General features: G+C 35.1%; 1 long non-coding RNA gene across 1 annotated transcript; it reads left to right on the top strand.

Annotated features, from left to right (window-relative positions):
• The first annotated feature begins 74 nt into the window (after window positions 1-74).
• LOC147754201 (uncharacterized) lies at window positions 75-10,690 on the top strand. Its single transcript, XR_015316636.1, has 2 exons — window positions 75-6,562; window positions 7,585-10,690. It is a non-coding gene; the product is annotated as an uncharacterized LOC147754201 (long non-coding RNA).
• Window positions 10,691-10,795: the final 105 nt, after the last annotated feature.

The raw sequence follows: 10,795 nt of genomic DNA on the forward strand, positions 1-10,795 counted from the left end.
ATTATTCAGCTCTTAACGAATAAAGAGTTAAATGAATTAAATGAAATATAGTTAAATTATGTTTTAATTAAAGGAGAAAATATTGATTTTGAAAAAAATGTTTGCTCTTTCCAATGAGGTTCAGCCAGATGAATCGATTTTAGAGAAATGAACCCCTTTTTTACACTTCTGTTCTCGTAATAAAGGAGCTTCTTCACGCGTGATTGCAACATAACCTCTTTGTTGACAACTTATATGGCCTCTCACATTGCTCGTTACTCTTGTCAACGGTAGATAATGAAGTTGTTTAAGTAGTGCACGTTTATAATAGCATGGTAGCTTCGGTCCAAATATAAATAACCTTATGCGTCTAATGAGGTCCAATAAACTTATCATATACGTAATTGAGGTTTGCTCCATCTTATTTTCTTGAACTATGTTGGAATCTGCCTGTGGTCTCTCTATATATATAACTAGTCATATGATTAGATTAGCATAATTCTAAATAAAAACAACCGTTCTATAATGAGACGTTTTAAATCTTGCGATCGTTTCACAAAAGTCTGATACGCATACATAGTGTATCAATCGACAACAAATACCTATAATGCAGCGGTCTCCACTGTATTTTGTAGATATTGAAATGCCAAATTGCAATGCATTGACATAGTAGTTGAAGAATAAAATCGCTAATAACATCATGTTTCACTACTCGAGTAAGAAGCTTGGTGGTTCCAAAATGCTTATAGTGTTCTGAAAAATGGTGACCTTACCGGCAAATGTGGATGTCAGTTCTAGTGAGCCAGTTTGTTGCTTTAAAAGTTGCTCCCAAAAAGCGACGCTGATAGAGCTCGTATAGGCCTACAACCCGCACAAAACCATTTCCTTAATCAACCCTGGGCTTGAAGTGCTTCACTATTTCCGTCTCCTTGTACACTTCTACAATAACTATGCAGTTCCTTTAGTCACACAGCCTTCAAACATGTGTGTATCTGGTATTGCTAGTACAGCCATTGTAAGTCCTGTATGAACCGCACCCTAAGGCAGAGCCTACTAACCTATAATTTCAAACTAGCACAGTTATTTAATTTCTTATATTATCTTTAAAACGGCTGCAACGATTTAATTACTTTTAAATGTTTGACTTGGCCCAATATGAAAACACTATGCTACGAGAGACAAATGTAGCAAATATCTGCTTTATGCAAAAGTAATTAAAAAATTTGCTATAGACTCGAAATGGCCTACCCTAAGGATGGTTCAAAGAACATTGATGCTGGCATAGGGCGAGAGGTTAAAAAAAGGACAATCTTTTCCTCGGATACCTTTTAACGCGAAAAATGCCTTCATTTAATAAGTGGGGGCGTGATCATGCTGGCTTTCAAAGGTACAGGCATATCGCTCTACCTCGCATACCTAGAGCATATTGTTACCTGTATATAATACCTGGAACGAGAATGTTTAATACAGCAAAGATTCGGCCGTTCTTCAAATAATCGATTCTTCTTCGATTCGACTTTTAAAGACGCTCGTGTACCTATCTACCTATGAGAGAAGGTTAGGTAGCTCAACGTTTGCGTCTGCGTACAGGGCCTGCGAGCTTTATCTATATAGAGTATGTAGCGAAAAGAAGCCTTTACCGGTAAGAGTCAATAATGAAAAGAATAGTAGCCGAAATCTTCTAGTAGCAATAGCTGAGTCTCTGCTTTGTGGACGCCCTTGCGGCATGAATCTGCCTAGAGTGAGCAATCGACTTCGTCACCTAAGGTGAAGACCTACATATTTAAGCATTTTAAATCTCAATTTGAAGTGTTGAAAATTTGCTAAACGAAAAGTACAGAGGAAAAGTTTGATAATGTGAGATTTGAAAAATTTAAATAAAAAACAAAGGATAAAAAGTGAATCGCAAAGTCAATAAGTAATAACTAGAAAGTGTAACAATAGAAACAAATAAAACATATCTCTCAAATGTTATTTTTTTTGGCTTTTTTTCGATATTTCTGCCTCAAATGGTTCTTAGTAAATTTTCAATTTAGGTGTTTTTTTTAAATAAGTTCTCTGGAACCGTTTTTATCGTTTTTTTTTTCTGTCTTCTAACTGTTGTGTCTGTAGATAATACTTAAACGCGATTTTCCCGCGTGTTTGCTGCCACTAAATGGAATATGAAAATAGGATTTTAAATACCGAATTTTTGCATTATAAGGTACAGCCTCGAGCCGGAAGGTCATCGCAAACTTGTTTCAACGTGGCTTACAATGTTATATAACTATAGATCAATGCCGTCTGATGTCGTATGAGGTTCTTTGGATATTTGAGAAAATCTACTTTACGACAAACAGACGATACCGGCATTTGAAAAGGCCAAGAAAGAAACTCTGAATAAAAATATACTTTGCTGCAGTAAAAGTAAATTGTAATTGAACCTACCGGCTTTGAAATACAAACATCCATTTGAATTGGCCACTTCCTGTGTCCTGCATATACCGGGGGCCAATGTAAATTTGATTCATTTTTCTACGGTTACAATTTCCGTCATCCTCACCAGGAAATTAGGTTTAAAAGAAATTTAAAAAATGATTTTGTGCTATAATGGTACTTTTAGTAGACAAATTAAAAGCTTTAAAAAAAGCGTGTTTTGTCGACTCGCAGAAACTATGGCATCTTTATAAATAAGGTATGATGAGTAAAGTGAGATAATCAACTGCCTTAACTAAATAAAATCGGTGGACATTTTTGATTATCTTCGAAGAACCTTCGTGCAGAAACTGACTAATAGTTTGGAATTGAGCACCTCACCTATCCGGACTTATTTCGGTGTATTTTTGAACTTTTGAGTTTCCAAGATTTTTTACCTACTAACAATTCACATTAAAATTTGTCTATTATTACTGACTTTGCGGAACCCAAAAATGTGTTGTGTTACTCAAAAAGGTACTCAAAAATAGCAAATTTACCGAAAAATTTTTTAAAGCACTTGTACACATTTTCGGGCAAGAGTTCAAAGAAAAACTTCGGAAGAAAGTCAAGACATTGAATAAAGGAGTTAATCTGCGATGCCTCTGATGAAATATTAAAGGTAACGTTACACAATTCTAAATTTTTATTTAATCAATATTTATGAAAAATGTAGTTGTACTAGTCATACACAACCGTAAAATTTTTTAGCATTAACAGAGGTGCCCAGTGACTGCTACATGCGTTTCCACCACTTATTAACGTAAACCTCTTAGTATTAAATGTCTACAGAAATCTCAAGAGATTGGATTAGTACACTCAGCGTTTGTAATTAACGACGAAGTCATTCTTATCCTTCAAAGTTTCAAAAATTTGGCTTTATAGCTGAAATAAAAAACTAAAAGCCAAAATTATAGTTGAAGTCTGTTCAACTTTGTTTATTCTAAATTTAGTATACATTCTATATAAGTCTAGCTAACGCATGGACATGGCCTTAGAATCAGATATTAAAAAGATATTAGACAATTGAAGACATACACGTGAAAATGCGTCACATTAGTCCCTATTAGGATACGAAACCAATGCTGAGAATATTGTAATATAACATTCCAAAACTATCCTGGTTCAGTTAAGAGAAATACTGATAAGCAAAAGCAGACTTATTTAAGTGAAAACATTCACATATATTTTACCATAGATTTTATTTTTACTCTGGATCTACACTCTGTCTTTCTCCCGAGATATATATATATATGTATATACGTATATGTGTATATATATATATATATATATATATATATATATATATATATATATATATACGTGTATATATATACATATCTAATCATTAAAAAATTTGGATAATAAAATATATGAGGAGTTATAGGAATTGGTTTTATCAGGGGAACTATCAATATAGTTTCTTTTCTGTGTTATTTCGTGTCATAATTCGTATGAATATTATTATTATAATTATTCTATTCTAATTATTTTTGTCCAGCAGTTTATTTTTCTGCATGTGCCGTAGGTGTTCACGCTAATAATCACATTATTAGTATAATTGTCTTTTGTTACTATGGTAATATTAGTTATTGGGTTAATATCTGTTGCCGTTGCAGCTCTTTCCTCCTTCCGCTTGGTTTGTAAGCTCGTATGCTGCTGCCGCTGCCTGTACCGCCGTTTTCTTAACTTATCTCCTGCTATTTATCATAACAGGCATAGTCAGTACTATCGTTACTGACGTTATTATTACCATTATTTTCTTGTTCTTTATCTTCGTCAAATATAATCCTTTGGTAGAACTGTTATATTCATGTCTTTTAATTGATTTTTCGTACGAAATACTTTGGTTTACTTTTGTGTATTCCTCATTTTCCGCGGTCTTTCGTCTGTCTTCACCTCGATTTATTTATTTGTTGCATTCACCAGTACCTTTCATCTCTTCCAGGAATCATTAAGAGCTAATTATTAGAATAGCAATATCAATAAAACTCTCTCATGTTAGGCTCACTGCAAGCAACCAACGGACATTTTTTGAAAATGATTTCTGTTATTATTTTCCCTTACGTTTATATTGAGGGCTTATATATATATACATATATATGTATATGTATATCTCTTAGATGTTACTTTCTCGTTGATGGCATGTTTATATGTCTTTATGCTCCATTGCTATAGGAGGCAAATAAGCATTTGAGACGTTTCCGCACTTTTGATTTTTCTCCTTTCGTCATTGCACCTACATGCCCACATATAATCATGCCAAATGAATTTTTTTGTTCGTCTTTAATGGAGCCAGATATTACGATATTAATTCATAATAATTAATGAAGTATAAGATAATGTCATTAAGGAGTTGCGCTAGTGATGGTGCACGTCTATGAGAGCCGTGTTAGCCCAATAACGCGAACTTGTTCGTAATACATGGAATCATTGATCGGGTCTTATTAAGCTAACGCCCTATTTTCTCATCAGTAGGCTGAGTGAAATTGGATGACGATAGTATAGCTACGTTGTTACTAATGTTACGTATTTATCAATAACTAACAATGTGACACGAGTCGTCGTATTAATTATTATATTTTCGTATTTGACTGCTTCCTTCATTTTAGCACTCTAAACATAGACATATTTCCTCAATATTCATGTTAATCTGATGGTATGGTTAGTGTTTTTTTCGTAAAGACGGTTATTTCTACTAGACAGTTCACATATCGCTATTGTCGCGTCGCGTCGCGTTTTGTTTGTCAATGTCAATTGATACTTGGGACAAGAAGCAGTGAAAGCTTCTTATCTCATCTATGCGCTGTATGTAGCTACGTTTCGCAATGGAGACGCATGTTTTCCAGTGAGAGCTAGTAAGCATGGCGAGCGCAAGGTTTTTTCACCTTTTGAGCAGACGACAAAAGGCCTACATCAGAATCACGAAACACCCGCCTTCTCCCACCTAACACGATTAGTGTTATTAACTATTACTGTTATTCGTTCATGTGGTTGGATCAACTTTTGTAATAATTGAGTCATTATACTTAATACACACAACCCTAAAAATAAAATTGGGATATTGAGCACAAAGGCCGATGCGTCGGTCGCGCCGTCGCATTTTCACATGGCAATAATATGATCGGCTTCTATTAGTTATTATGTATACGTGTGTGTGTGTGTGTGTGTGTGTGTGTTATACGTGTTGCCCGTTTCCGCGTTGGTTTTTTTGTTTAGTGTGTGTGTGAGCGTGTGTGTGTGTGTGTGAGTGTATGATTACTGATTAGACAGACAGCTTGTGTTCACACGATCCTTCATTAGTGAACTAACCTGTATATGTTTGTGAATCTGGCCGTTTTCCTTAAACGATCACATCGATCCATGCCTTACTCTAAACTTTTACGGTATTTAGCAAGGTAATAATAGATTTGTCATACATCCTTAATCGAATATGATTTTTCCAATTGTGTTACATACACTGTCTTTTGGTTTAGAATCAAGTGAAATTCCTTATTTTTACCACACTCTATTATTCAGTCCGCAGCATGATGCGTTTGTGTACTCGTGTATTTAGCTAAAAAGTCAAATTATAACACTTGTCATTTCTGGTAGCTAAGTACGTTCTTCTTGTCCGCTGGCGAAAAGCAGAGAAGGAGGAATGTGAACCCTCCTCTTGGTCTCTCAATTCTAACAATTGGAAAAAACATCAATAGAGGCAATCACTTTCACTTTTATTGCGACTTATTATGATATTGAGTATAATAGTCATGACGATAATTATGGCTTGAAAAACAAGAAATACTGCTATGATAATAATGATTATGACTATTCATATTATGTCGTGAGACAAACTCAGTGAGCATCGTAGCGACGCAGCTTCGGGTAAGCTTAACAGATGCGACCATTGTTGTTTTCATCACGCCTACAGGTCTCGCAGCTATAGTCACTTGTTTTAAACCTGATGTCACCTCATGCTTTAACCGATTCAGTACTTATTATCTTTACGGTCTCGAATGCTAGTACGGAGTAACTAATGCCTAAGCTTTTCTTTTTATTCGAGCATACGGATACTTCCTTGTACAACTTCGTGTTACGGAATCGTCTACCTTCTACTCGGATAAATTTTGTAACAGCGAAAATGTAACAGGTAAATTTACCACCGTGATCTCTGATTTGTGATGTATATATGTACAAACAGCGTGAGAAACAAGCCCTTTAGCTGTCACGCAACTTTACAGGGATTTCCATAGCAACGAGCCGTTTTTTTTATTGTTACTATCTTAGTATCCCATGATATTTCATATCAGTTTTTAGTGTATATTATTGATATTTTTTTAGCTCTGTGAACAACGTTGTGCAGGTTTGTTGTTCATACCCATGAGGATTACGGCAGCATGGACTATAGTTTTCAGTTTAATTACAGTCAATGGGGAGCCGACTGAATAGTGCGATTCACCATATAGTCCTACTGGCGCGCTATATATCAACTATAATACGATACTACAATATCCACCACTACGCAATTTGATAATTATTTTATTTTGTCTCAGTTCGTGGTATGCTTTCATTACCATAAATCGATAATTTGCCGCTGTCATCGGCTCTGACCCGTTCACTTTCCTTTTCTCCATTTTTATTGCTTGCTGTTGTTTCTCTTAACATTTTTGTCTCCTGCATTTATTGTTACTTCTATCTATATACCTTCGTTGTTGTTTGTCTGTCCGTGTATGTATTAATCCTCTGTGTGGTGACAATTATTCAGGACCACGCGTTAGACATCGGTTTGCATATTTCGTATGGTGTTGCTATGTGATCATATATATATATATGTATATATAGACGCTTTAAGGAGCTAGCCCTCCACGTGTCTGGCATTTTCATCAGTGTAGTTGAATTTAAATCTGCTATGTATTTAAAACAGCCCCACGCATAGTTCTCACAAAAAATTGAGTTATTTCCAAATACATATTACGTGTCGGCATTGTGTCCATGGCAGTTACCGTTCCACCGCTTCCGCTTGACTCGCGTATGAACAGAGCGGATAGTTTTTTTCCCATAGAAAAATGAAAGGAAGTTTATCCTGGATGCGTATAGAATGTTTAATAGAGATATACTTTTTTTTACGTGCATTACACTTTCCGCCTGTATTGGTGATGCCAACCTGGTCAGCTATTCGACAGTTACTCTGCACATAAACCACACAGGAGTATGGTTTGTGAACAGTTCCTTTATAAACGAGTACAACAGCTAACAGATGTCATCGGTGAGTGCTCCTGTTGCGTGCGAACGAGGACGCCATAACTATAATTTAATCAGAAATCGATTTAGTACGCTGCTAGAAGGAAAGTGAGGTGCAATACATTTAAACAGCTGACCATTTGTTGCTAGCGCATATAAATACAGCCGTGTGAACTATTGCTGGACAATTCACTCGAGCGCATTATTTAAAATTTAGAAATTATATTACGATAAACCTACGTTAAAATGCAGGTAGTTTAGCTAAGAGACCTTTAGCGAGAATATCTATGTTCATAAACAGACGTAGAAAGGCGGTTAGAAGATTACAAGACCGTATGCATGGTTGCTTAAAACGTCGGCGGTTAAACCTAAAAAATGTAACTTACTATAAAATGTATTAGTCCAGGAAAATAACTGCAATCTTATCGCATTGACTTCAGGCATTATCAGACCCATCATCAAAATCACACATCCAATTCAAAGCAAAAAGATGCAATGCTTTATTTATCTTTTTTTATCGTTATTATCCGTATACTACTCCATCGTCAATATGTTTGGACTAAATATCAAAATAGAGCCTTTAAATACATAGGAATCTTTCTGTGGTGGATCATCGTTATTTATATCAGTATTATAATTATTTTCTGATATTGGCTATAATTGTAGTAGTAATAATAATAATATTTATCTTCAATGTTTTTTTTCTATCTGTTTTAGTTGTGTCTGTGTAATAGTATATACCGTCGTGTGATAGTAGTTGCGTGTTCAGCGTGCTGTGTATTTTTGTTTTGTATATAGGTTGTAATTTTTGTGATGGTGGACTCAATAATCATTTAAAAAGCCACGCTTTTCAACATCTCAGATACGTTTTTTCGGCCGACAGTTATTGACGCGTACAGTTATTGCTTGTAAAACATGAGCGCACGTCCCCGGCCAATGTACAAGACGAAAATCTGTGCCCTCCATTGTCATCCGTTTTGTGTCTTTGGTGTCTCTCTCTCTCTCTCTCTCTCTCTCTCTCGTCAGTGTCGTTAGTGTGCTGTCACTCTGTTAAAATCACATATTTCGATCATCGTCGTTGGTGCTCGTTGCAGAGTCATCATCACAGAGGCTACACAGCGGCCATTCCAAAGAGCTTCGACTCTCTTATTTTTGATCTTCTGTAGATTGATTATTGTACAGCCCTGCATACCTTGATAATTAGAACTGTATTATCTATACCTCCGTGGCTAAAGGTAATGACAACAATAATTATTATGTGAACTGTTGTAACTGTAATAATATAATTATAATAATTACTATCTTCAGTCGTTAATAAATCGCGCGGGTAATGTGATGGTAGAGATGCCGTCGTGGGTAGACAAGGTTCGTAATACAGGACACCTTCACTATAGGTTTTTCCTTTTATTATTATAGGTATATTATTATTATTATTATAAAATTCGTTCAGTTGCCGTGTGAGTAAGTAGTGCTCTAAATGTTACTTTCTTTGTTGCTGCCTCTCACCATTTTTATATTTTCCGCTGCCTCTTCTATATATATGTATGTATATACATATATATATATATAGCATTTTAACTTCATAAAGTTTGCTGTTCTTTTTTCTATTATATAAAGATTTAAATAATCTTTAGATGATGGTTGAAAATGATCTCAATTCATATATATATATATATATATATATATATAATTATCAGCGACCTAACTTTATTTTTTAATTAAGCCCCTATTTTTATACCTCATTCTCTCTCTATACTTCCATCAGTCTATTCGACTTAATATTTGCCTTATCTCACTGTCTCGTTTAATGTCGTCTTTCGCTTATCAACATTTGAGTAGTTAATACCGTACTATTATTATTATTATTTTTTAGTCTTATCGTTTCTATCAGATGTCTCCATATTGAGGTGTATTGGTTTTTATGCTTTAACAATTATATCTCGAACTTCCGGCTCATTCTTTTTCGCCTTTCTTTTCTATGCTGTTAGAATGCCATACACTCTTAAAAGATCGCAGGCACAATCAGTTCTCCCAATTCGTCGTCCTATATGACCGATGTCATATAATCATCATCATTATAGAGGCCATCAGCCACGTCTCTCTTTATAAATCACCGAAAAACAATTTTAGCATTGTATTATTCCCAATACAGCCTTTCTCACTTATTAACATTTTTGTGGTCTGATCGGTGTCAACTAATTATAATAGATTATTAACGAACGCTTCCATTATATGGATATAAGAAAAATAAAGTATTTCTTGCTGATCTGCCTGGTATTTTGTGTACCCTGTTGCAAGAGCGGCGATGAAACGTCTAAAAGATGATCTTGAAATATACTAGTGATGATGATCTTCCCCTCTGAACACATCCATTCCATTTATTCATCTCCCATTCGTCGCTGACTGCATCTGTTCACAGTTCTTCTCTGCCATTCTTTCGCTTATCGTTGTTGTTGTTGTTGTTGACAGTATTTTTATTAATGTCATAATGGTAATAATAATAATTATGAATGTTATAGTTTTCTTCACGTTTATGAATATGTACCAAGGCTTAAAAGAAAAAAATTTAAAAGCAGTTATTAATATGACAAACAGTTGTAGGTGTAGCCAACTCCTTCTTTAAGTCGTACCTCATCTTGTACTTTTACAGTCCCTTCGGATGACCCTTCAGCTTTTTCCTCAACACGTCTGCTGCGGCTGCTGCCGCAGCTGCTTGTCACATCGGTGGTATTATTGAAGGTGTGAGAAAATGTATGCCTATAATAATATAATATAGTAGTTGTATGTACCTGTTTTTTGATTTGTTGTGAAGTGTGTAAACTTCTGCATGTGTGCCGTCTGTCTGAATTTTTTTTTATGTGTGTGTGTGTGTGTATCAATGTCAGTGTTATATATATATGTGTGTGTCAATCGATGGGTGTTTGAAGTAATTCTGTGTGATGCATCGTTCGGTCTTCCGATGCGTCTCTCTCTCTTTAATAATAATGATATATTTGCATGCTCCTCTACATCCGTTTTCACTTTATCATCGCACATATATTCTCTTCCGCGTCTCATCTTTCAAGATACATTTACCTGGGTCTATTATAACCTTAGTTACCTAACAACGACACGTCGATAATAATGTGTCACGCGGTCCATA

This window comes from Varroa destructor, unplaced genomic scaffold (assembly GCF_002443255.2).
Source record: "Varroa destructor unplaced genomic scaffold, Vdes_3.0 BEIS01000007.1, whole genome shotgun sequence".
Lineage (NCBI taxonomy): Eukaryota > Metazoa > Arthropoda > Arachnida > Mesostigmata > Varroidae > Varroa > Varroa destructor.